The sequence below is a fragment of the Micrasema longulum genome, unplaced genomic scaffold (assembly GCF_059751315.1).
Source record: "Micrasema longulum isolate JH-2025_06_02 unplaced genomic scaffold, ASM5975131v1 h1tg000136l, whole genome shotgun sequence".
Lineage (NCBI taxonomy): Eukaryota > Metazoa > Arthropoda > Insecta > Trichoptera > Brachycentridae > Micrasema > Micrasema longulum.
The window spans coordinates 475,537-503,235 of NW_028277342.1; the positions used below are offsets into that span (position 1 = coordinate 475,537).

A 27,699-nucleotide genomic window follows, 5' to 3' on the forward strand; every position below is an offset into this window, starting at 1 on the left:
AAGAGCAAAATAAGAGAGTGGCTACTCGATCAAGAGTTTATATATGAATAGTAGTTTAGGTGTAAATATTTTAATTTTTCATATATTTTCTTGTATTTAAAAAATAAATGTATATATTATTATTTGTATAAACATGTTTATTCTGATCTTTCCGGCTGTTAATTTTTATCTGTTATTCATTGTTTTTATAAATGTCAATAATATTATTAAGTTAGTATAAATATAATCTTCACCAACAAGCCACAAAAAGTGGCTTGGTGGGATTTTAGTTTTAGTAAAAATAATTCAAGTGATTTTTTTTTAAATTGTAAAAATGTAAGATTATACTATTAAAATAAAAATAAATAAATTAGTGTGGTCAATTTTATTCCTTAAAAATATTTGTATTTATCAATATTTTGTTCTACAATTAAAATATTTTAAAAAGCTACCAATACGTTCATATTTTAATATCTAGCTTCTTTTAAAGTTTTTTTTTATTTTTTAAAAACCAACTATACCCCTAAGCATTGTTCTATATTTTATTTCTACATATTGTTTTTTAAAAAAAAAGTTGTTTATACACTCATCTTTTTATTTTTATACTAACTAAACTTCTTAACACTGTTACTATCGTTTATTTCTTTGTATTGCACTTTTAAAAAATTATGTTGTTTATATACTCATCTTCTTTTTTTATACAAACTTTACGTCTAAACACTGTTCTATCTTGTATTGCTTTATATAATATTTTTTTAATTTTACGTTGTTTATATACTCATGTTTTATATAACTTCCATGTATGTAAAAGCCTTAGGGGCGTAAAAAAATTATAAAATAATAAATAAATATACCTACCGCTGATTTTCTCGAATTGAACGGTTGGTAGGTAGGAAAAATTGCTTTAAGGCAATATGACTGCCCTTATGCGTATGAATGTAAACTGTACATGAATATAAAGTGTTTAAATAAATAATATATGTGTTACAACAAAGTTTAGTAGGTAGTACACAGAATATTAATATTAATTGTATAGTTGTATTTGAAAAAAAATATATATACACATGAGATAAAACTAAAAATGAATAAATAATAAATTTTAAAGAAACATACGGAATATCACTATCGATTAAAAAAGTTTTCATTATTTTCAAGCGATATTTGTTTTAACAATGTTTTGAGTATCTATAAATGCTTGCAGACTGGTTGGATTTTCTCCCTAGGGAATTGTTCATATTCCAATTTGTTGCAACAGAGAGGGAAAACACACATGATAAATGTTTCAGCTCTTCTACCTCACTAAAGTCAACAAGTGAAAGAGTTGAGGAAATGTGGATGTTCAAACATGGTGAATGTTACACAGTGTGTAAAGTGGCCACTTAAACCAGCCAATGACGGGTCATAAGCCCTGTAGATGCCTAGACTCTCTAATTCCCTTCTCAAAAATGCCAAATCATTTCATATAATTTTGAAACATGCCTTATAAAACATAATAATATAAACATATAAAACACATTAAAAAACACATCAATCTCACGAATAAAAGCATATTTCTATCTATTTTGCCTGATCCACTCATCAAGCCTGCTGCGCAATTGCATATTTAAATTTCACTGGTGTAAATATGCAAAATATTCCAAAACTGCTATTTTTATTTATTTATTTATTATGCTATTTATTGCATTAAGCCGGCGGTTGGCAAGCCAAATATCAAGAAAAGCAGTCGCCATAGTAACTGTAATTTACTATTTTGCAAATGCAATATTATTGTATTATTTTTTACAGTCAAGGCCGATTTTTCATCAATGAGCTGTATTTATTTACGAGGAAAACAAAAAACAAACCGACACGAACGTCGACTTAGAGATTACACACGTATTGACTAATGACTGCGATAACTAAAGCATGCTCATTATTGTTCATTGTGATAGCTCAAATGCTTAGCATGTTTTTTAGCACGTCGATAGTTACTTGTGATTGAGCAACTGGGCTTGCATTCTGAACGCTATAGCGCGCGTAGAGAACGCTTTGTTAGCGTTATGATGATGTGAATACGTCTACACCCATTTTTACCATCCATGTTTTACCAAAATCAAGACAATGTCGTCGATCCTTCTTTTTGTGGTCTTCCAGCACATCTTTTGTTTTCCATATGCCGGATGATCAAATTACGCTGCATTTGGTTTACCCATGCAGTGCCCTATGCATCACTGGGCGCGGAAAGGGGAATGATGATAGTGAAATAAAATTTACACAAACTACATACTAAATCAGACAAAAAAAAATAATCTTACTATGATTGACACCAATAAAGAATCGTAAAATTCATGAATCAATCTCCAATACATTCTGATCCATCATTCACAATATTTTAAAACAAAAAATAGAAGTTACGTGTTCACAAATTCTAAATAACTGTAATGATCTCAAAATTATTACATTAAAATATTTCGGTTTTGTGGGTTTTCGCAGAATACTGACGAATTGTTGTAATATGTATGTACATGTTTTAAAGGCTCTGCATGTTTTTAAGCACGTCGAAAGTTATTTGTGATTGAGCTACTTAAACACTTAAACCTTTCTCTAGTTTAATTTCCTTATTCCCTTTGACAAGAATCGTGTGTATTTATATTTTATTTATGAATATAACAAGGACAAGAAATAATATCATTGTCAATATTCCTCCCTTTAATATGACATTCGGACAAATGTGCAAGGAGTTTTTTTCTGTCAAATATTTTAATATGCTTCCACATAAAATTAAGTGATAACAAACAACATTAAACGGTAATGGAAGGTTCCGGGTTCGATTCCCGGTGAGAACACAAAATTTCAAGGTGATTTTTCTCAAGTAGGTGTTCTGTGATGTAATTCATCACTTTTATTGGGCCTCCTGACCTGTTGTAGTGCAAAAAAAAAGAAGTAAAATCTGGCTGAAGGAATTTGAGATACTCGTAGAAATAAAAATATTTGAAAGACATGTGAAATTTTTTATTTTTTTAAATTAACACTGTACACCAGTACACTGCCCGTCCAAGCTAAAAGGCAGTATCTAGCAAAAATTAAGAACTGTGTTTTTTTAATGCTACCTGATAAATAATTGTAATTCTTTTAAACAGCTGACTCTAATAAATACATCTACAATGGACAAAAAAAACTGTTTTGATAAATATACGGGAAAAAAAATCAAATACGTAAAACCTTAATTTCCTTAAAACTTTTAAAATGTTTGTTGCTGCCTTCTTGCTTGGAACGGCTGTACAACAGTCCTCCTCAGAACAGTTTTCTTTAGTAAGGAAGACTCATAAATTACTTATGTATAAATATTTTACATATAAAATTTAAAAAAATAAAAAATAGAATAGAAAAAAAATAAATATTGGTGTATTGGAAGGAAATGACATTTGGCAACAAGTCCGTCAATGAATAAACAAAGTGTACAAAAAGTTATATTCATAAATGTAAAATGTACGTTCTGTACTTTCGTAATTGAGTAAAATCAATTTTTAGATAATAATATATTTCTAAAATCTCGAATTTTAACCAAAAATTGTTCGCAACAAAATATAAAAATATATTATTACAAAAAATCGTTAAACTAACTAAGTAATAGAAACGTACTGTGCAGCAAATATGGTGAAGGTGTATAGTGGGTTTTGCATGTTAGTTTAATTGGTGTCCTGACGAAGAGACGGGTACGTCTCGAAACTGGCAGACATAGGAAAGACGGTAAGTGGTTATATAAAAATATTTAGTAACATTTAGTAAAATTAACTAATTATTATTCAATGTAAAAAATTATGACTTACCCAAAATATTATGAAATTAAACTATTTAAAAATTAACAATAACCTGTGAATCAAATGAATTATTTAGTTTCCTAAATACTTTATTCATTTAATGTGATTTATTCGTTTCAAATTACAATTGTTAAAATACATATTCACTAACCTATTATGGCTTCTTAGGCTGTGCCCGTGTTAAGCCATAAAAATCAACAAAAAAAAGTAAATTTAAGACAAAGGTATCTTCATAACCTGCTTTGAATTTATTAATCAAATAATTAAATTCACTGAGCACATATGGAACGATGATGGGTAGTTTAATATCCTATTAAATTTCCATCGACCCCCTACGATTATCGATAAGGGCTTTAATTAAAGTGAGCCAAGTACAAAATATACTCGGATAAGCAATTTAATTAATTAATAAGAAAAATACGTATCATTGAATGCGCATTTGAAAAAATAATGATTATTAACTCCATTTATTGAAAACACGTACATGTTCAACTAAAAAACTCAAACAAATGACTATAGTACGTACGGTAATCATTAATGTTGTAAACAATAAGACATTCAAGTTTTGAGTAAAAAAAAATATAACTCGTCAAGTTTGAAGAACAACAATACATGTGATTTTTTTTAATTTTTCGTGAAAGTGGTTTAATTTTTTGACACTTTATGTCTCAATTTGATAAGTACAAAAGTAAACCATTTGCAACTTGGGTTATATACATATAAATATAAATATTTTTTTTTTTTCAAACCCGGAAAAAAAATCTTTATCCTCGTTTGACTTTTTCAATATCAAATACCGAGAAAAGAAAGTCAATGTCTCATTCTATGTACAACCGTCGTTGTTCTACGATCCCGACGATATGAATTAAAATGGAATATACCATTAAATATTCTTAAATATAAGTTAGGTAATATTACTTTATAAATAAATATTAAGTATTGTATAAAATAATTCAAATAAAAACACAAAGTCGATATATATATCAGTCAATAACAAAGTTACAATAGTAGTATAATAAAACATTTAAGTTTGTAAGTGAAAATTCTTGATGGAAGTTCATTGTAATTTTTTATAGAAATAAAAGACGAGTGATCCTTTAAGGTGAAGATGTCGCGAAAGCGATGAAACCGGTCACCGGATATTACAAATTTTTGGATTAAAGTATCACTCGTCTTTTATTTCTATAATAAAAAAATAGTATGATATATAACTACTTTACAAAAAACCAAAATAGCCTAGTGGCTTTTGGAAGGAATTGCTTTTTTAGATTTTTAATTTTAAGTTGAAAGTTCAAGTCTGACTCGCTCGATCTTAAATTCTGCATTTAAGGTCAAAACTTTTGTAGCTTCCATTAATGTTCCGAAGCTGATTATTGAATGCGTAAAAGTACAATTTACAATTAATGAGATACAAAAAAAATCCCGAAAAATCTTACACAAATTAAAAAAACAATTAAAATCCGATCCAGTATACATTTTAAAAAAACCACGAAAAAATCATAACTTGAAAACTACGCAAAGTCGCGGAACACACATGGGGTGATTCGGATACCCCTCAATATGAGGCACCTACATTTTACCTTTAGACGTCACTTCTCCGGCCACCTGTATATGTGTGTATGTGCATGCATGCTTATAAGGGTGTACACGTGCGAGTATGTATATGCATATATACAGGATGTTCTTTAAACCCTGTCACATCCGAAACCACGATGATCAGTATGGGCAAGAAGACATATTAGCATATTTTCAAAAATATTTAGAACGAAAAGTTTAAAAAATAAAATATTTAAAAAAACAAATAGTTGCTTACCTCTGCAGGGGAGTAGTGAGGGGAGCGCGGCGCAGTCTCAGACTTCCCCTTCCCCCTCCTCGTTTCACCCCTGCAGAAGTAAGCAACCATTAGCTTTTTTTATATTTTATTTTTTTATATTTTATTCGTTCTAAAGAAATATTTTGATGTGCCAATATGTCTTCTTGCTCATACTGATCATCGTGATTTCGGATGTGACAGGGTTTAATGAACATCCTGTATAAATCAACATGGATGTTAGTCTGCCTTAGCACGGATCTTCTCCTGGTAGGCATTAATTTGTACCTATAATATAAAAATAAAATAAACTTTTTTTTTTTAATGCGTTGTGAAAATTAATCGAACAATTTAAACTGCAAAATAAACAATGAAATGTAGATTTTTAGACACAGAAACAAAATAAAAATAAATCCACCGTTGCTTTTTTGATCTAGTTTCTCATTTTTATTTTTTATAAATTGTATTATATGCTCATATCAACTATATTTTAATAATATAAGAAAGGCTTTGTGAACTATTTACTCTGAAAAAAATGAAAGTGAAAAAAAATTACCTAGTGTTGCTAAGTTGCCAAATTATCTTTATGCGAATGGAGTAAATAATTCCAATCAAAAATATTATTGTGGATGTAATGATCAAACGCATCTAAACTCTTTAGCGAATTGGTTTACACAATATATGGAAAGGTGAACGAAAAGAATAGGAGACCACAGGACACATACATAAGCATTTTCCCGAGGCATAAAGCATCTGTCCTTGACACCTGAAGGTCTTCTTTGCGGTCAAGAGCAATGAAAGTTGCAGTCAGGTGCATATTCAAGACCAACGAATAAAAAAACCACCACAAAAAACACACACACCATACAATAATTTATTCCTTTCTACACTGTAACTTCACGTTATTCAAAACTCATTGTAGACAAAGATCTCTGACACCATGCGGCTCTAATATGAAAACCTAGATTTTAAAAAAAGGTGAAAGGATTTAGTAGTCACAAATTAAGGTCTGATAAACGTGAAAATGTTTTTTTACAACGTGCATCATTTTGTAGCTTTTGTGCAATGCTTCCATACCAAACTCACCTTTCTGCTGTTTTATTTTCACCTTTTTGCGGTCGCAAATCGCGTGATTGGGTTGCGCAATGGAGAGGCTGGAAAATACAGGAATTATGTATAGAGTACCTTTATTAAAGTAAGCCCTCACCGCAGGATATAAGCAAGATGTTAAAGTTATTACATAATATATTGTATTTACGACCCTTTGTTGCGATCTTTTTACTGCTCGAAGCCATTTTGTTGGTAGATTGCGAAATGAATTCTCATCAAATACCCTGAAGAAATTTAACTCCCGTATTCCTGGCTACGTTAGATCAAAATGATTAAATCATGGAGGAATAACATCTAACTGTGTAGATTGTGGATGAGAGAATTTAAGAAGAGCTGAGAGTTTTAAATGGATTATTAATAGATTTTTTTACCTGTTTTTCTGACGATTCAAAAAAGAATACTTTTTTTAAAATTAAAAAGTTATATTTGTTAACTTGTTACATGTTTAGTATTGCAAAGATGTTTATTTAATACTTATAGCATTATGCATAATGCTAAATGACAATTTCTATCGATCAAACAAAACTGTTTACGAATACAGGCAAAAAACATCTAATACAAAAAAAGAAAAGGTAAACAGATACAAACAATAGAAAAACAAAAAAAAAACAAAACTAAACATTAAGACATATAACAATACCGATTTCTATTTTTTTACTTAGAAAAGGAGAAGAACGCAATTCAAGTTTGCTATTGAAAACCCATTTTAATTTAGAATAACTAGTTACCAAATTCATGGATTCAACTCATTCGCCATTTGTTCGTATAATAGAACTCAAAAAACATTAAATCGTGGGCATACAAGAGAAATTGACCAAGTGACAAAATCAATAATGTTCAGGGGAGCCATTTTAGTGTTTTTCTGGAGTTCAATTGCTTCTCAAATATCAGATTTTTCAAGTAGGTGGTTGATAATTGTACATTATATGTACGGCACTTTCAACTTTAATGTAAAGTTAAAACGAATTCCAAAAACATTATTACTTTTAAATAAAATAAAAAATTGAAAAACTTAGTCAATTTAGCCTGTAAAATTTTTCATGAAATTTTGCAGATAAACATTTTTGTTTCGTTCATTGAGAAAAAGAGAGTATTTAAGTTTATTTTATTTTAAAACTATAAATTATGTTTTTGGGATTTTTAAATATTTATAAAGGTTAAATAAACACAGAAATACAAAATAAATGAAAAAGAACAAATAATTAAGAAGTGTTACGTAAGAATCTAAAGAATAAATTGTATTAATGAACTTTAAATAAAAAAAAAAAACATATCTGTCAAATACAAAACGTATACTAACTTACTAAATACTTACTACTAACTAAATCTTTACTGGTGACATCTACCTACATGTAAAATGTTACTTGGTCAATTCTTTGGATCTTTAATTTGGATAAATTTACTAATAAAAGTGACGATGTGTATTGGTCAGTTTTACTGGTCAAAAATCTTCGAGCTTCTATCAAATGGTCACTAATTTTAAAAACTAAATTTATATATATAGAGTGTTGGATTGACTTGGAATTTTTACCAATCAAGCATTATGCTAATACGATATCAAAAAGTCAATAATCTCAATTTCGTCATTTTTGCAAATGGTCACTTTTACTTGTATAACCACGAAACTTGTATAAAGGCGAAATGCAGATATTATGTAAGCAAAAAGTAATGTAAAAATGCATGAATATTCGTATTTCCTATTTTTTCTCCCTTTTTTCAAAATGGCTTACCATTTTTAAATCTGAATATTACATAATGGATGCATTTAAAAAATAATGTATTATAAAAAAGCTACACTCAAAACTAATAAATAATTTGCATTTGTAACGAATTCAACATGCTCGGTTCCAATTTAAATATTTTTAGCGCGAAACTTTAAAGCATAAAATAAACTTTTCAATCACTTAGAAATGAGGCTTGTATCTATTTATTTTTGTTGGCATGTGTTATGATGTTGTGTGCATCCTTAAATTTATTGTACCTTGACAAAAAAGTAAATTATTTTATTCGGTCATTCTAGATATTTTTAGAGTGCTTTAGTTTTTTATTTATATGACGTATGTTTATTTTACTAATCAAAAGAAAAAAAAAATGTGTTTCCTGTTAACTTGTGTTTGTTTAGTAACTAAGCAGGGAAGTTAATCTCCGATAGCGCTCTGTAAATAAAGGATCCGCCCGAACGATTTTATTGTGTGCATCTGATAGTTTTCTACATTTCTGTTTGTTTTCTGGAACAAGCCACTGCGGGATCCAAAGATGTTTGCTGGTATTTTAAACAGGGTAAATAAAACTTGTCTGCCCCCGTAGTCAAGTGATTATCACATTCTAATAGAAGCACGTTTTGGGGTTTAATTCTAAAGATAACATACAAATTAGAACCACAAATTTATGGTATACGCTTAGAACTTGGAAAATATTTTTTTTCTATATTAGTTGCAACAGAGAGGGAAAACATTTTTGAAAAGGGAATATGGAAGTCTTGGCATTTACAGGACGTATGACCTGTTATTGGCTGGTTTGAGTGGTCTTTGATACCAAATTTCTAGTGAAGCTCAGATTATAAGGATAAGTATAATATGCGTAAATGTTAAGTAGGTACCTACAGTAAATAACGCAGTACGGACCATGTTTGTGGGGCATCTTTGAGCATTTTTATATTAGTTGGTAGTTTTTTATCTTCATAATGTGTTGATATAATGCGAATTAAAATACATATTAGGTACTGGTGAATAGCAATGATTTCTTAGCGAGGCTCAGCCTCACTTGCTTCATATGCACCTTCGTCCCTGGTGGCCACTTTACACACTGTGTAACATTCACCTTTGTGCCTATGTTTAAACATCCACATTTCTTCAACTTTTCTATTTGTTGACTTTTGTGAGGTAAAAGAGCTAAAACCTTTATCATGTGGGTGAGATTCATCCGGCTGAACAAATTCACCCACTAGGCATCGCCATATTCCCTTCTCAAAAATGTTTTCCCTCTCGGTTGCAACAAATTTAGATCTAAATAATTCCCCGGGGAGGAAATCTAGCCTGTCTGCAAACATTTGGACATAATCAAAATATTGTCACATACATTTTGCCCATAGTTTTTTTCCACGAATATTTATATATGAGACGGCCTCCGTGGTGTAGTCGATGCTTGACTCACGCACGGAAGGTACCGATCTCGATTCCCGGTGAAAACACAAAAATTAAATGTGGATTTTCTGAAGCCTAGGCGTTCTGTGCTGTAATTCACCACTGTGATTGGGCCTTTGGGCCTAAACTAAGCATATTTTGAAAAGAGACATTAAACATTTACGCTTACGTTTATTTGTTTATTTTTTGTAATTCAAAAAAATTACCTTAATTCTCCTTGTATGGGTGCGAATCAAAACACTAAAGTTATGAGTTGTGAGAGTAAGTGCCTTGGAGAATATTAGGTTGGTATAAGGTGGTTCGATTTTAATACTAACATTAAAATCCGAGGACGGACGCAGCACCCTCTTATAACTAGCGTTTTGAGGGTGCGGCGGTGGACCTGGCTTGGACACGTGCTACGGATGCCTCCGGAGAACCGTAACCTAATTTGTCTCTTTTTCACACCTGCGGGCTCCCGCCATCCTGGAAGCCCGTCGATGTCAATCTTCTCAGCTTTGGAACTAAGGGACGCGGGATTGACGTAGGAAGAGGCGAGAGCGCTGGCTGGCGATAGGGTCACCTGGAGGCATCTGATGATGTCCATATGCATACAAACATTATTTAGTGCGTCCCATGACACCAAACACAATTACTAGAGTTACTAGACATTCCACCCTGATGCTGCAAAAGCGATCGAAAATTAACACAACTATCGGTCAAAGACGATTGGTATACTTCTGCATTAAACTGTTCAACCTACTTCCATTGTCCATAAGGACAATAAAAAAATATAATCGCTATGAAATGGATACTGGAGGCGGGATGCACACGGATTGATGAGTGGATCAGGCCAAATAGGTACGAGCAGACAGTTGCTTTAATTGATAGTGTTTTTGTTTGTTAGTTTAATGTGTTTTTATTATGTCTTATACGTATTTGAGATTTTGATTTTATTATGTTTAATAAGGCATCTTTTAAAATTATTTTAAATGTCTCTCTTAGTGAGGAAGCATTATCTTTCTTAAGATTTCTTTAAAAAAAAGTAATACATCAATTGTAAAAGAACAAATCACTAAATAAATATGCTCTACTTAGGACCTACGCAGATTCCAACAAGGTTCTGGTTTCTAATACATAAAATTATTGTAACATAAACATTGCACATACATATGTACAATGTACATATGTACTCGTATAATTCAATCACATTTCATCAGTAAATTTCAATTGAAAGAAATACCATTAGTAAAAATACAAGAATGAATTTTTACTACTCACGATTATTGATTTAATGCCATTTTCGTCAAAATAACCTCAAAAGCGTTTTTAAACATCCTAACCTGCCTAACACTGTGGTTGTTTATCGTATTCGCGATCACAATGCAACATCCGTGAACACCTAATATTAAATGTCAAAATATTTACGTTTCGCGAGGTATAATCCTGCTGCGCAATAAGATGTTTGAATTTCACCGGTGTAAATATGAAAAATATTTGAAAACTGCTATTTTAAATTATTTATTTATTATTTATCGTGCTTTTTCTTGCGTTTAGCCGGCGGTTGGCAAGCCAAATGTCAAGAAAATCAGTAATTGTAATTTATTTACGACCTTTTTTGTGTTAGATACTCCTTACTATTTTGCAAACGCAATATATTGTGATATTTTTTATGGTAAACGCAGATTTTTCGCCAGTAATCTGTATTTATTTTCGAGAAAAACAAAAAACAAACCGACACGAGCGTTGACTTATTGCGATAACTTAACCATGTTCATTATTGTTCATTGTGATCGCTCAAATGCTTGGCATATTTTTAAGCACGTCGATAGTTATTTGTGAATGAGCTACTGGGCCGCGATTATCGATTTATCGGTACATATTGAGACAGTAGGTATAAAGTAAAATCGATATTTATGCACGGAAATGCGTATATTTGTATGAAAATTTAAAGTACCTTCGTCGATAACCTGTAATTGATACATAATGTTAATATTCTACTTTTTATACAGAAATTTTACTTTGTAGATAAAATTTACGGGAGTTCAAATAATAATTGAAGTTATTTATAATCTAATTTTATAATGCATTTTTTCAATGTCTAAGTTAAAATTTAATTGCATGCAATTTATTTTTTTGTTGTACGGACTTACAAGTGTGTACTACTTAAGTTTCCATGCAAGTAAACCCGGATTCGATTCGCGGTAGGGTAAACATTAAACTCGAAAAGGTCTTTTTAACGTTTTTTCAATTAGGATTATAAAATAAGCAAAAAATTATGAATATAATGGAATCATTATTTTTTCCACGTGGCGTCGGATAAATTTTATACAAAGGTTTAAATATGTATATTTCGAAAACAAAACAATACAAACAAACCATCACGCCGTGTCCCTGCCGAAGACGTAGGCACAGAGGATTGAATGCCATATAACTCTGTCAGTGCATACATACCTCGTTGTCTCTACATTCATAATGACTTTTCATGCACGCACGCCGATTATTCCGACTTTTGACATGTTTATCTTTAAGTATTTGTTGAATCTAGTCATACCGTGTCTTTTCTTTCATGCATATTTTGAATTATATAAAAAAGGAGACGTTTCGAGCACTAAGATACGGCACATATTACATTACCGTGCCATACTTGTCAGCAATGTTTGTTATAAACGCACTCGGCGGGCATGACGTGTGACGTCAAAATGACGTGACGTCAATTGCAAGCCGTTTTGTTCACGGGTCAATTGCAAGCCGTGTTTCAAGCTCGGTTTAAAACACGAGTAATAAATGAAAACATTTTTTTTTGTTGATTTATTACTATATATATATATATATATAAATATACATATATATGTTTTATATTTATTTTTAAAAAATGTTTTTTTATACATAAGAGGTAAAACAGAGTATACAAAAAATAAAAGATATTACATAGCAATGAAATACATATTAAAAGTAAAAATAGTAAACAGAAAAATCCCACAAAGGCCTGTTCGTGGGTATACAAGACATGTTTATGAATTTTTGCTCCTATAATAAATAGACAGGTATAATATTTTTATTATTAAGAAAGAAAAAAGAAAATATTCTGTAATATATTATAAGGTACTTTTTTATTTTATAGTAATTAAAAAAGGAAATAGAAAATATAAAAAAAATAAAAAAATATTCCTCATTATTAATATCTTTAGAATCCCCTGTATATTTCATATAGGCGGCTTCCGTAATATAATGAATAAGACGCTCGACTCACATACGAAAGGCTCCGGGTTTGATTCCCACCGAGAACACAAACAATAAATGGGATTTTTCACAAGCCTGGATGTTCTGTGCTGTAATTGGGCCTTCTGACCCGTTGTGGTGTAAAAAAAAGTGAATGTGTATTATATACCTAAATATATTTTCGAAGTTACTCCCAGTTTGTGAAAATACTCTTCTGTTACACAGTATTTTTTCACTTTAATTATTTAAATTGTGTTTTAAAACTCTGTTTTGTTTTGACCTGACCGGTTTCTCTTTATGTATGCGCCTCACACCTAGCCTATTCTTTAACTAAATGCTATTTTAAAACATCAACATAATAATGATTGAATTATTTTTCTTACAAACCCAGCTAACATCGTATCTATTTGGAAATTTCACGAGTTTTAAGTCGTTTTCATAGCCACTATGTACCGTTCTGTTTCCTGTTATTAAATTAGCAACGCATCGCTTCGAATATTAGATGATATTACACGCCATTCAATGTTTTATATTTTCAACAGACAACCTAAAAAAAACGAACGACGTATTTAAAAATAAATGCAGCGATGTGCATGATAAACTGCTGTTTAGGTAAACTAAAATGAATACATACCAAATATATTATCGATATTTAAAAGCCTGAACTTTGTGGTCAAACTTTTGATATATTTTTTAATTAAAATTTTTCATTGATAAACCCTTACGGTTACATACATTTAACAAAATATTTTTACTTTTGAAATTCACATTCTACTGTTAGTAATAATATTTTTACATCTTCTGTAAATGTTGTCTGAGTGTTTTGTTTAGTTTTGTCTGGTAGTTTATTGTATTATTTCAGTCCATGGTTTATTAGTCTCGATTGTCCTTTTCTCGTTTTAAAAGGTTGTATATGATATTTTTCTGATATTCTCGTATTGTGTTCATGTTCACTACAGTTTTTTTCAAGTTTTAATTCTTCGTCTACAATCAGTGGCTAATTTATGAATAAATTTTAAGGATTTTAGTTTAAAGAGTTCAGTTACATTTAATTGTTTAGTTTGTTTAAAAAGTTCTTTAGTTGCTGTTAGATAGAGTAGGTCATATACTCGTACTTTAATATTTTATTTTGCTGTCTTTGTAGTCTGTTTATGTCATTTTGATTTATTGTTCCCCATAGTAGTTGCATATAACATATTTTAGTTTTTACATAGGCTTCATACATTTTTTTTTCCATTTTTGGAACAAAGTTTTTGATTAAAAAAAAACCCGATAAAATCACAATTTTGTTAATTAAATTGTTGATATGAATTATCCATCTCAATTTTCTGCCTATTGTTAGTCCTAAGTATTTAACATGTTCAATTTCAGTTAGTCGTTCATTATTTATGTAAGCATCTACTTTATGACATTTTTTCTAGATTCAAAATGGATAATATTGCATTTTTTAATAATAGCAGAAAATACATAATTTGTGTTTAATCACTTACCGTCTTTTCTATGTTTCGACAAGTATTCATCTCCTTTGCCCGCAACTCAATCACAATGACCGCATTTGTCGGTAATTATCGAACCTAAAAAAATATTTTCTGTAAGTGTTGGTTAATCGACGTGATAAACATCTGTAATTGAGCACCAATAGCTCAATCACAAATAACTATCGACGTGCTAATAAACGACGTGATAACTATTTCTCACCATGGTTGTTTATCGAATTCACGATCACAATTACGTTTCGCGACGTATAATCCTGCTACGCAATCACATATTTGAATTTCGCCTGTATAAATATGGAAAATATTCCAAAACTGCTATTTTTATTTATTTATTTATTATTTATCATGCTATTGTCAAGCTATTAGTCAGCCAAATGTCAAGAAAAGCAGTCGCCATAGTAATTGTAATTTAATTTTTCCTTGTTTGTATTAGATACTCCATACTTTTTTGAAAATGCTATATATTGTATTATGTTTTATAGTAAACGCTTATTTTTCACCAATGAACTGTATTTATTTACAAGGAAAACTAAAAACAAACTGACACGAGCGTTGACTTAGAGATTACACACGTATTGACTAACGACTGCGATAACTTAAGCATGTTTATTATTGTTCATTGTGACCGCTCAAATGCTTAGCACGTCGATAGTTACTTGTGATTAAGCAACTGGGCTGGCATTCTGAACGCTATAGCGCGCGTAGAGAACGCTTTGTTAGCGTTATGATGATGTGAATACGTCTACCTCCGTTTTTACCATCCATGTTTTACCAAAATCAAGACAATGTCGTCGATCCCTCTTTTTGTGGTCCTCCAGCACATCTTTTGTTTTCCATATACCGGATGATCAAATTACGCTGCATTTGGTTTACCCATGCAGTGCCCTATGCATCACTGGGCGCGGAAAGGGGAATGATGATAGTGAAATAAAATTTACACAAACTACATACTAAATCAGACAAAAAAATAAATAATCTTACCATGATTGACACCAATAAAGAATCGTAAAATTCATGAATCAATCTCCAATACATTCTGATCCATTATTCACAATATTTTAATACAAAAAATAGAAGTTACGTGTTCACAAATTCTAAATAACTGTAATGATCTCAAAATTATTCCATTAAAATATTTCGGTTTTGTGGGTTTTCGCAGAATACTGACGAATAATTGTAATATGTACATGTTTTAAAGGCTACGTATTTGTAAATCATGAATTCAACTATGTATAATTTCGATATAAATTCGTATTGCGACTTTACTATCCGAATTTAATTCGTACTACTTTACATAAATTTATCAGTAAAAGTATGGGAAAAAAAATGCGATATCCCAAAATTATCTACTATTTTATACTAAGTTCTCATTAAAAATGTATGTACGAGTTCAATGTATAATAAATAACGAACACAAATTATGTTAACATCTAATACATAAAAAATATCACCTGAAATCTAAAGGAACAACAGTTGACACTAAAAAAATATAAAACTTCTTTTCTGTATTATAAGCAAAATAAAATTTAAATTTAAAAACAGTACAACTGCACAAAATGTCAAACTTTGATAAAATGGTCTTGAGATATTTAAACTTTTTATTTTTGTATAGTATCACTGTTGTTTTCAGGATACCTTATGCTAGAATTTACATTTTACGTACGCGAAAGCAGAACATTATTCGGTTCGCTTCCTGATTTAAAACTATCGAGTTGCAGTAAGTACTAGTATTTAAAAAATACTCCGCAATAATTAAAACTATAGCAAAATCGTGTCTTGAAGTTTGGACACTGTGCCGCTTGAGCGCCTAATCTTCAATAATTTTACGCCACGGTCAATAAACTGATACATTGTCATTCAAACACAGCGCTCGAAGCGAAAAAGCACAACATTAAAATTAATTTCAACAACAGCCTCGTTTTGGATAGTCACTTTTTGATTAGTGTTCGCCATTTTTCTTCGCTTCCTCGACGTAATCGACATGCGGTTTGTGAAGTCGCATTCTTCTTCTTCTATTCTTCACTTCAGTTGGTTGATCGACGCGCGCGCGCTGTAACGTGTCCGGCCGACGAATGAACGAAGCGAATTCGAATTTTGGAGCGAAATCCGAAAATACTAAAAGTTTGTTTATGCTTTAGAATTCTTAAATTTTATTTAAATTTTGGAATGGAATACTACGGCCCCATTGTTTCTTGTGATCGTTTGTTTAGTGATTCATTGTTTTAACCGAAGTATTGTTAGTCGTTGTAAATTTCACATTTTTAAGCATGACCAATTAATATTAATTGTCACGATTGTGTTTTATTAGTGCTGGATGGTTTAGCGTTTCCAAAGTGGTGCATATTTTTAGTTGTGAAATTGTTACATATTATAAAGTGAATTTATCGCAAGTGCTGCAATTGAGGGATTCTGTTTGATTGATCATTACATTACATTACACTAAAATATATAGTTGTTTTTAAAGAATTGAACGCGTCAAAGAAATGAATAGGTCAACATTCGATATTTTTACTTGTTTTGAGTGAATATCGAAAATTTCATAACTCATTTAATTGTTAATCTTTCAAGATTAGATAATGATAAAAAAATTACTGATAAGAAGTGCAATGAAGCAAAATTATATTTAAATAATTACATATTATCTACTTTACTATCAACACATCGCTAAAACCGAAATACGCTTTGATGATAAACACTATTTGCATGTGGCTAGGAAATTAAATAAATTACTCAAAATATTTTATATGCGACATGAACATAAAATAAAAGTAATGATGTGTTTATTTTGTATAAACTAGTCATGTGCATTTTTATTTCGGTTAAAATACAATAATTTCACTGGAAAACAAATAACTAACTTTCACAGTATTGTTTTAAAAATTAATACATGGAGGTGTCAAACATTTTATTCATGTTTTTTATTATTTTTTAATAGATAATGTTTACAACCGGCTTGTGAGCAGATATTTTTTTTCTTAAGAGAAAAGATGTAAATTTAGAAAACAATGTAAACATTATTAAAAACTAAAAGATATTTTTGAAATTACAAGAAACCGCTTGAAAATAATATAAAAATAATTTTGAAAACTGAACCAGTAATCAGTATCAATATAATGCATAATTAAATATCAGCCATTTGTTTTTTTTTTTCTTAGATGTAAGGTTAATACTTTTTTTACGACTATTCATAATACCTACAATTAACGATATAATTTATTAAGTTTGGGGCAATAATACCCATGCATATATATATCTACAGTTCTTAGTTTATACTTATTCACTAGTAATATGGCGTACTATCCTCTCTGCCTACCCCTACGGGGAAACGGCGTGATTGTTTGTTTGTTTCGTAGTTTATATTATTTATCAAAAAGGCGTTTAAAATGAAATAATTTTGATTTCCTTGACAATTTTTCATAAAACATATTTTTGATGCCGTAGATAAGCATTGGATAAATTTGATTAGATTCATTACTTTCGGTTATAAAATGAATTAAATTTCGGATTGAAGAAAAAAAAAAATTTATATGTATGTTTTCTCACACGTTGCCTACCTATTTATGATAAATAAAATTTAATTATGCAATAGAAATGCTTTAGTACACACTAAACAGATGTTCAAATCGTTTGAGTATGTCAAATAATCGTTTATTCACGCCACAGTAAAAATATAAGTGTAACAATGATAGTAAAAAAATAAAATAAAATGCTATTAAAATATTTATTTTATTAAATTAAATAATATTTTCTGTCTCCTGGCCGTGTTATGGCAGCATAGCATTGAATAATAAAAAAGGCAAAAATATTGGAGCGACATTTTGTATTTTATAAAATAAAAATTAAATAAAAAATTACACGGTCTGCGTTCCCTTTTAGGGCTGCGTGTATCAATCAGAGATCAGCGGCCTTATGCTGGACTCATTCGTCTTTAGAATCGTATGCGACTTCCGTAATTCGACAAGTGACAGCATTCTTCAACCACCCATACGAATGCAGTCGATCGAAAACTGATCGACTTTATCTCGAGTGCCACAAAGCACTCGACATTGACAATCGAATGCGACATCGTTACTTTAGCTGTCAAACTTATTCCTTGTAAAACGCTCGCCATTCATGTTTAAATGACGAGTAGGTATTTTTATTGTATTTTAACTTAAAATTTACAACACTGATCAATGTTATGAAGATGACTTTTCAACAAATGTGCAACAAATATAACTGTACTTATTTTTGATCCATTATCAAATGAAGTTTCACTAGAAACATGATTTCAAAATTATTTTATCTCTTGTCAATGTCAAAATACGTATTTGAGAAATATATTATACATTATGTTTTTAAAATCCATGAAATAAATATGAAATATTTCTAATAGCATGTAGATGTGTGTTATGTCAAAGGCAAATAATAATTATCAATGTTGCAGTGTCTCAGTAAAACATTTTATTTTATTTTTTCATAATATTCCATAAACAAAATATTCAACGGAAGAAGTCTGACAACAAACAATAAAGGTTAACGTGTGGCAGGAGAGCCATAGATAAACACGGATTTGTTAGTGTTGCCACTTTCTCATTCGTCTTTGTAATTAAATTGTCGGAGGGTTTTCAAGAATAGCATTATGACAAAGAAATCGAGATGTCCAATCGACTATTGTCGATTGGGTGACACAATGTCACTTTTTTCCAGCATAAGGCTCCAGAAGTCAAATATGTAATCCGCTGTTTACCGCAACTTTTATTTGATATTTTAGCAAACGAATTTACCTTATTTTATTAGAATAAAAATCTAACATCACGATACTGTCCTTAAGGCGGGTTTATTCGAAGTGTCAAAATATAGGTAATTAACAATATTCACTCAAGGAATACAAACAAATATGTCAAAAACTCTTACCAATAATGCACTAGAGAAACCTTTAGCTCCATTGCATAGAACAAAAGCGTTCCGAGTTTTCGGTTCGGTTTTTAGTTTAACAACAAACGTGTTACCGACGGTTTCGGTTTGCGCTTGTGATTCTCGACCTAAGCACCTACGGCCCGTTATATTGCTGTAAACTGCAGCTAACTTCGTAGTCGGTAAACATAGAATCGTTTTCGTCCGCAAGGGCGACTCTATTAGCCGGTGGCGTGTTATTAACTACCCATCACAACTGCTCCAAATTAAACTTACTCTGTTTCCATTTAGATATTTTTAATACGAAATTTTATGACAGAAATTTTATGAAACAATTGAAAATAAAATGGTTAAAATTAATTAACTCTCCCACACTTTATTTCCTCAATTTCGATCTTATTGCAGTGCTCTTTTTTTCTTTTCTTGTGTATTTTATATTTTATTCTTAGTGTGTAATTATATTATTATATTTACATTAGTGAAAAACTTTTCCTAATAAATATGAAAATAAAATAATGCCTTTATTTAAGTGAACCATATTAATAATAAAAATCATTACAATAACTATATAAATAAAAACCCTATAACAATTCAATGCAAAAAAAGTCAGTTGGTGAGCAAAATAACCAGTATAGAAGGTGTTCATTAAACCCTGTCACATCCAAAACCGCGATGATCAGTATGAACAAGAAGACATATTGGCACATGAAAATATTTTTATTTAAACGAATAAAATTTAAAAAAATAAAATATCAAAAAAAGCAAATGGTTGCTTACTTCTGCAGAAATCGAACACTTAAGGTTGAACTTGCCAAAAAAGAGTCGGGTTCTTGTGTTTGGCAAGTTTACAAAATACTATAAAAAGAAACAAAAAATGCAAAACAAAATAATACAATAAATAAGAAATTAAACAATTGTAAAATTGAGAAAATTTATCACTTATAAAAAATAAAAATAAATGAAAACACAAAATTTATAAATTGGAATACACAGGCACATATTATACATACATATTTATTTTAGTTCAGAACCACCTTAATCTCCTTTTGAATATTAATTTTCAAATGGGAAAACTAACCAAAGGAAAAAAAAGTTTTAAAGTTTATAATATTTATGATAAAAATAACAGATTGTAAAAAAATTAATAAAGATACCAGTCTCGAAGATGTCGCGAAAGCGATGAAACCGGTCACTGGATAATCCAAATTTGTGGATTAAAGTATGACTCGTGTTTTATTTATATAATAAAAAAATTGTTCGTTTTTGGTATGTATACTTTTGCTATTCATCAAACTTATACATAACTGAATGTAAATTGCTGTAATAAATATGTAAATATGTAACCATTAATAAATATAATACTCCATAATTATAGAACAAATCAAATAGTCTTGAGAAAAATACTAGCTAACAAAAAAAAACATATTTTCATCGAGGTATCTACATTTATAAAATAATAAAACAATTAGAAAATATTCATTAGGTACCAAATGAACAAAAAAATTCAAAAGCAAACGTCATCTAACAACGTTTTACATAGAAGGTTTTTTCTTTTGCTTTTATGGCTAGTAAAATGATAAAATATTTGACAATTGCATTCGATGTATGTTAGTGGTTTTATGTTTTAGAATAAAGTTTTTTTATGGAAAGGGAAACTAATTGAAACAATAGTTCAGTGCCATGTGTAATAAATATACGAGTATATATACTGTAGGCGCCATTCCTATAGTAATAATCTTAATGCCAATTAATTGGCAGATGTTTTAATAGTAAAACAGGTTTCGTTGCCTTTAATCTGTATGTAGACTTAAAATGTATTATTCAGTAAAACTAGTTTATATATCTATTTTAATAAGGAGAACTCAAATTGTAAAAATAATATTTCAAAGCTGCCGCATTTATTAAAATTAGTCTCAAAGATTGCCTATAAATAAATTAACATAAATCGCGTGTATTTTCGGATCAACATAAGTTATGGAATTAATCATAGACGAACCTATAAAATAAATAACTGTTTAGTATCTAAAATCCTAATTAAATTAATCTTGATTAGGTAGGGTATTTGTAATTAAATTATTATTAGTTTAATTGGCATATACTTCAATATAATATTTTGCATCTAATATTTCCTAATGCCGACAAAAATAAGAATGAAAGGAGGCTTAATGCAGTCAAAATGCGATCTTTCTGGCAAATGTGTGCTAAAACCATAGAATTATAATATACCAGAAGGCGCGTAGAACCAAGTTTGTATACGTCGTACTGTGTCCAAAAGTCCTCCCTCTGCCCGACATCCCTACTACGCGCATGCGTGAAATGGCCGCGAAATGTTGCCAGACCGTGTTTACACATATATAAGATAATTTTGTGTTGTGGTGTGTTATGTTCTTTTTAACCACAAAAAAAAATACTGACTGGAGTGTAAAAATAAACAGGTACTTTTATTGGGCAAACGTAAAAAAATGATTGAATAATCATTTAGTAATAAAGTAAATTAATGCATATTAAAATTGATTTCAACAGAGAGGAAAACATTTTTGAGAAGGGAATATGGAAGTCTAGGCATTTACAGGGCTTATGACCTGTCATTGGCTGGTTTAAGTGGCCACTTTACACACTGTGTAACGTTCACCATTCTGCCCATCTTTGAACATCTACATTTCCTCACTCTTCCATCTGTTGACTTTTATGAAGTAAAAGAGCTGAAACCTTTATCACGTGGGTGAGATTCATCCGGCTGAACCAAATAACCTACTATGCAACGCGTGAAAACAATTTTCCAATTTTTATACTTCTTCTTTTACCAGGTAGTTAGCTTAACAATGTTTGAGTATGTCCAAATGCTTGCAGACTGGCTGGATTTTCTCCCTAGGGAGTTATATATGAGATGTTCAAACATGGGCAGAATGGTGAATGTTACACAGTGTGTAAAGTGGCCACTTAAACCAGCCAATGACAGGTCATAAGCCCTGCAAATTCTTCCATATTCCATATCCATGACTTCCATATTCCCTTTCAAAAATGTTTGCCCTCTCTGTTGAAATAAATTTAAATATGAACAACTCCCTAGGGAGGAAATCCAGCCAGTCTGCAAGTATTTGGACATACTCAAACATTGTTAAATCAATACAGTTTAAAATTATACTAAAGCTTATTAATAAAAAACGGGGAAAAAATTCAACTGCCCTTGCAATATTAACAAAATGTTTACCTTATTTTCAATCTGACAGATGGTAAAATAATCGAATTCTTAAATATTGTTATTTGTCAATTCGCTTCTTATACATGAAATGTGATCCTACCGTACTCGTGTTTAATCCCAGCAGTTTTTAGACACATACAAACGACACAACACGGCGAAATTGAATTTAAATCGGCAGTTGCGTACTAAGCGACGTCTACTCAGTACCTAATGGTCAAAACGTAAAACTACTCATTTATGGGTAGTTAAGTGGTTCGAGAGAATTTACCTTCAACTATATCGTCATGGTTAAGGTATGACGTTCTTATCTTTCCATCATAATCGAGGCCCTGGCATAGTTATTTGCTGTTTATAAATAATCCCTTTAACTTAACTGTTTTTATATAATCACGAAAACGCAAATCGGTATAAAAATAAAGACAAACATAAATAAAATGACAGAGAAGTAATGAACTTTGTGTGTTAATTAAATTAATGTGCTATCAAATTGGCTATCGTCGAAATTTGATGTGTAAAACATTAAAAAAAAATTAAAGGTCTCTCTCTTATCGAATGCATTAGCGAGAAATAGCGTATCGATAAATTTTAACAGACTGTTAGTATTGGATAATATTTATGTATATATCTCTGTAATATGACACTAAAACGTTTTACTGATAACCTTTTCTAAAATTACGAAGTTAATTGACGCCTGTTACAATGTACACCCAATTGGAATAGGATTTTTAGATTAATATTATTATGACATATAATTTACTATGCACAAATAATCAAATTAAGAAATAAAGCGTCATATCACAATCATCATCAAAAATCTGGGGTGGTATTCTAAATCTTCTCTACCCCCTAGAGAGTGGTTAATTAGGGGATTTTTATTTTTAATACGGTTTGATCAATTCAAGTTTTCAGTGTCGTAATAATATTCTAAATGAAAATCACCTGTTTGGTTTCTTGTGTTTGTAATATTTGACGTTTAACCATCCATATACGAAGCAAAGTGTAGTCGCATGCAAAAAATAAAAATCCCCAAATTAACTACACTCTGAGGGGTAGAGATAATTAAGAATACTAGCCCTGTACTATTTATTTATTTATGTTTTATTAAGTTAGTTCATAACATCTTAAGAACTAATATAAACTTGACATTACAATTTTTTATCAAAATTTCTCAACATATTTTTTAAAATTAATATGAAATATTTCGATTTTTCTATTTCCTTTTTTTCATCAGGTAGCTCATTGTACAGCTTCAATTCCTTGTACAATGAGTTTTGAGATTCTGTTTTTCTCCTCACTGTTAATATTATCTTTTTTTTATCCCTTGTTTCATATGTATGACATTGTTGGCTAAATTTTATTATTGTTTTTATTTTATTCATCCCCTTAATTATTTAATGTATGAAAATTGCTACATTATTTTTTATTTGTTGCTTTACTGTGAGCAAGCCAATTTCTTTGTACAAAAACATAATAATAATAATAATAAAATCGTGCGGGTTATGGGCTCATTGTTATGCTGATGATACCCAAATATACTTTTTCTGCAAGCCGATGGATAAAGACAATTTACAATTAGCCATCACTCAGTGTATAGGTAAGATAGGTGACTGGATGGCTGAAAATCGACTTATCCTTAATCCATCAAAGACAGAAAACCTTTGGGTTGCAACACCAAGAAGGCAACATATGTTAACATATTCCTCTTTAAACACTGGACCTTCTATTATTCCTAATGTCAAGCTTTTAGGCGTTCATATTGACGCTGAACTTTCGCTTGAAAGACAAATCAGCAAGACAGTCAGCGCATGTTTTTACCAGCTAAGGCAAATTAAGTGTATTCGAAAACATCTACCTAATGAGGCGGCCCGTCTCTTAGTGAACGCATTTGTTGTACCTATCACGAGTCGATTACTGCAATGGAATATATGCTGGCCTCCCTAAATATAAAATGGAACGATTGCAGTCGATTCTGAATGCAGCTGCTAGGCTGATCTTTGGTGTATCAAAGTACGATCATATTACACAGTTGCTTTAAAGTCTGTACTGGCTACATTTTTCTGAAAGGGTTGAGTATAAGCTGTGTTGGTTAATGTATAAAACAATGCATAACACGGCTCCTCAATACCTTAAGGAACTCTGCATTCCGGATGAGTTGGCAGATAGGCGCCTCACTCTCCGCTCAGCCTCCTGTTCTGCTGTAGGGAAGGTGATACTACCCCAATTACGCAACCAGAGTTCCAAATTTGGTGATAGAGCTTTTGCAATAGCCGGACCTTTGGCGTGGAATGCCTTACCTTCAGAACTACGAAATTGTGCAACAGAATCGCTTTTTAGAAAAAAAAAAAAAACCCATTTATTTGTGAAATCGTTTCCTGATATGAAAAGTGCTACTGCTTAAAAGGAATACAAACATAATACATATGTGTATGGGTAATTTATAAAATTAGTGTGTAAGTGAATAGTAATTAAGAGTAAGCTAATAGAATTAAGTATAATGTACAGCGCCCTTGAAGTGATTATTCACGAAAACGGCGCTATGAAAATTGTCAATATTTATTATTATTATTATTAAAATAATAACTTGTCAAAATAATAAAAAGTAAAACTAAACCAAGAAGTTTCATGGGTAATTTTATTTATAATTTTATCATAATCATTAACTATGGAGTTGTATCAAGAAATATCAACAAAAAACATCAATATTATCAACATTTTATATTTCTTACTATTTATAATTGTGCCTATTAAAAATAATGTGTTAATAGAAGTAATAAGTCAATTCCGTGGTAGTGTATATTTGTCATCTCTTAAATATTTTTTGGATGCTACCAATTTTAGATTCTTAACTTACTCGCTCTCATAATAAAAATATTAGGTCTCTATCATAATTGCTGTGGACACTTTTCTTCTGGGATACAATAAACGGTTCACAATGCCGCGTTATATCATTTTATTTTATAATTGTGTTTGTTTTTCTCTGCGCAAACATTTGATAACGCCAAAGGAAATACGACCGCGCTTGTATTAGCTGAAAACTGAGGACTGAAAACGCTCAGGACGCTCACTGCACGTACTCGTAACAGGGGTGGGCATTCATGAAGTCAACGAGAGCCAAATTCTGGATTTTCGAATATTATATATTAATAATAACAACTATAGTCACGTTTCCACGAAGTATTAAATACAAAATTTTAATTTATTTACGTATTCAAATCTTTGTTACGATATTATAAAGTAAAAAAATGCGGTCAGTCAACTAACTGCAGGAAAACTCAACTCGTCAGACTCAGGTTATGTGCAACTAATCCTGTCCTGGCCCTGATCAGCCTCTCTATAATAATGGATAGAGGATTGAGAAAGTTGACAGCTTTAAATACTTGGGAGTTCACATAACTGAGGATGGAAGCATGCACGAAGAGCTCGCAACCCGCCTAGGAATTGCTAGAGCAACTTTTAACATGATCCGTGTTGTCCGGAATTTTAGGTTATACTCGGTCAAAACAAAATGCTGATTATTGTTCAACTATTGTATAGTGCCAGTACTCCTATATGGGTGCGAATCTTGGCACCTTACTAAAGCTCAAAACACTAAACATCTTAGTTTTGAGAGTAAGTGATTGAGAAAATTATTAGGTATAAGGTGCTTTAATTTTGGCGGCGATAGGATCTCCTGGAGGCAATTGGTGATGTCTACATGCTCCACTTAGGAGCGAATGTGGAATCTATTTGCGTCAGAGTCTTTCCATACTTTCTCGAGAGTCCCGCAAGACTCTTACCTGGGTCCATTGTTCTCAATTTTCATTAATAATATAAAAATGTAATTTTGAACTCGCGTTTTCTGTTGTTTGCGGATGACTTAAAGGTAACAACTTCTGACGAATTTCGTCTTCTCCAAGCGGATATATCTAATATATCTCCTCGGTGCGAAGAAGACTCGAGGGTGACTCGATGATTTGGGGGCCACATGAACTGAAGTACTCTCTTATGATAGAGAAAATCCAAAAGAAGTTTTGAGATATCTCTACATGAGAGAGTGCGGGTATTATCCTCGGCTCTACCCGAATGAGTTTCTCCAGGGTATACTTGGCTACAACGGTTTAGAGACTATAAGAAATGTGTATTTGACTACACATTTTTATCAATTGTTGCGCGGTATGATCGATAATTTTAAGATTATGATGAGCATTGGTTTGCATGTTTCTGATAATTACCTAAGACAGCGTCAACATAGATTGTTTCATATTCCGATATACAGGACTAACCTGCCGAAGATTATGCCTGTTGTAAGGGCTACCACTATGCTGAACAACATCGCTCTGGATGTTGATCTGTCCCATGTATCCGAAGGGAATTTCTGGAGCAGGATTCTCCTACTATTTTGACAAGAGTCTCTTTATGTATTTTTTGTCTTTTTATAATATATACGTCCTAAATTTTGAGCCTGTAATGTATATATTATTTTAAATAAATTAATTGAAATTAATTGAAATGAATTCAAATGGAATTGAATTGAAAAGGAAGAAGATATAAAAAATACACACAAAAATATAAGGATTAATGAGTGACAGACGTTATTCGGATGTGCAGAAATCTAGATATTTGGAGTAAACATTAAATTAAGGCAATGTTTTGAAATTTATTTTACTAAATTTATTCTATGATTATTTTTTTTATTACTTTTGAAATAATACAGTAAAAATAATCACTTTGCTTTGACGAAGAAACTCGTTTACCCTGTTTATGTGTCATTATAACATTTTCTTTATTTTTTCTTTCTTATTTTATTTTATTATGACAATCCGGATGACTTTTTGCCAACCGACAATTTCTACTAACCAACCGATCAAATAAAATGTGTTGTTTTATCATTTTAGAGAAAACGCAGTCTTAATTTTTTTCATACAAACGTTTTTCATATTTTCTCCCTGGATTATGGCACTAGAGAAATGATTTTTACATTTTATAAATATTTACCATTAACGTGTCCCTATCGCTTTTTTAAAAAAAATAGTTTTTTATGATAGTAATTATGACTATATAATATCGAAACGTCGATTTTAGC

General features: G+C 30.7%; 1 protein-coding gene and 1 long non-coding RNA gene across 6 annotated transcripts in view; one reads left to right on the forward strand and one right to left on the reverse strand.

Annotated features, from left to right (window-relative positions):
• LOC148284269 (uncharacterized) overlaps positions 1-16,333 on the reverse strand; it is a 56,362-nt gene extending 40,029 nt beyond the window's left edge. For 2 of the 4 annotated variants that reach the window (XR_015825372.1, XR_015825370.1), the window contains exons 1-2: positions 15,991-16,124; positions 14,534-14,617 (exon numbers count right to left, since the gene is read on the reverse strand). This is a non-coding gene — a long non-coding RNA (uncharacterized LOC148284269). Of the gene's footprint in view, positions 1-6,675; positions 6,744-14,533; positions 14,618-15,990; positions 16,125-16,202 lie in introns of those variants that run through there. The other 2 variants (XR_015825373.1, XR_015825371.1) reach the window with 2 other exon arrangements.
• A 232-nt stretch (positions 16,334-16,565) lies between these two features.
• LOC148284270 (dystrophin-like) overlaps positions 16,566-27,699 on the forward strand; it is a 404,658-nt gene continuing 393,524 nt past the window's right edge. For both annotated transcript variants that reach the window (XM_088242412.1, XM_088242414.1), the window contains exon 1: positions 16,566-16,660. The gene's annotated coding sequence lies outside the window, so the exon portion shown is untranslated. The remainder of the gene's footprint in view (positions 16,661-27,699) is intronic.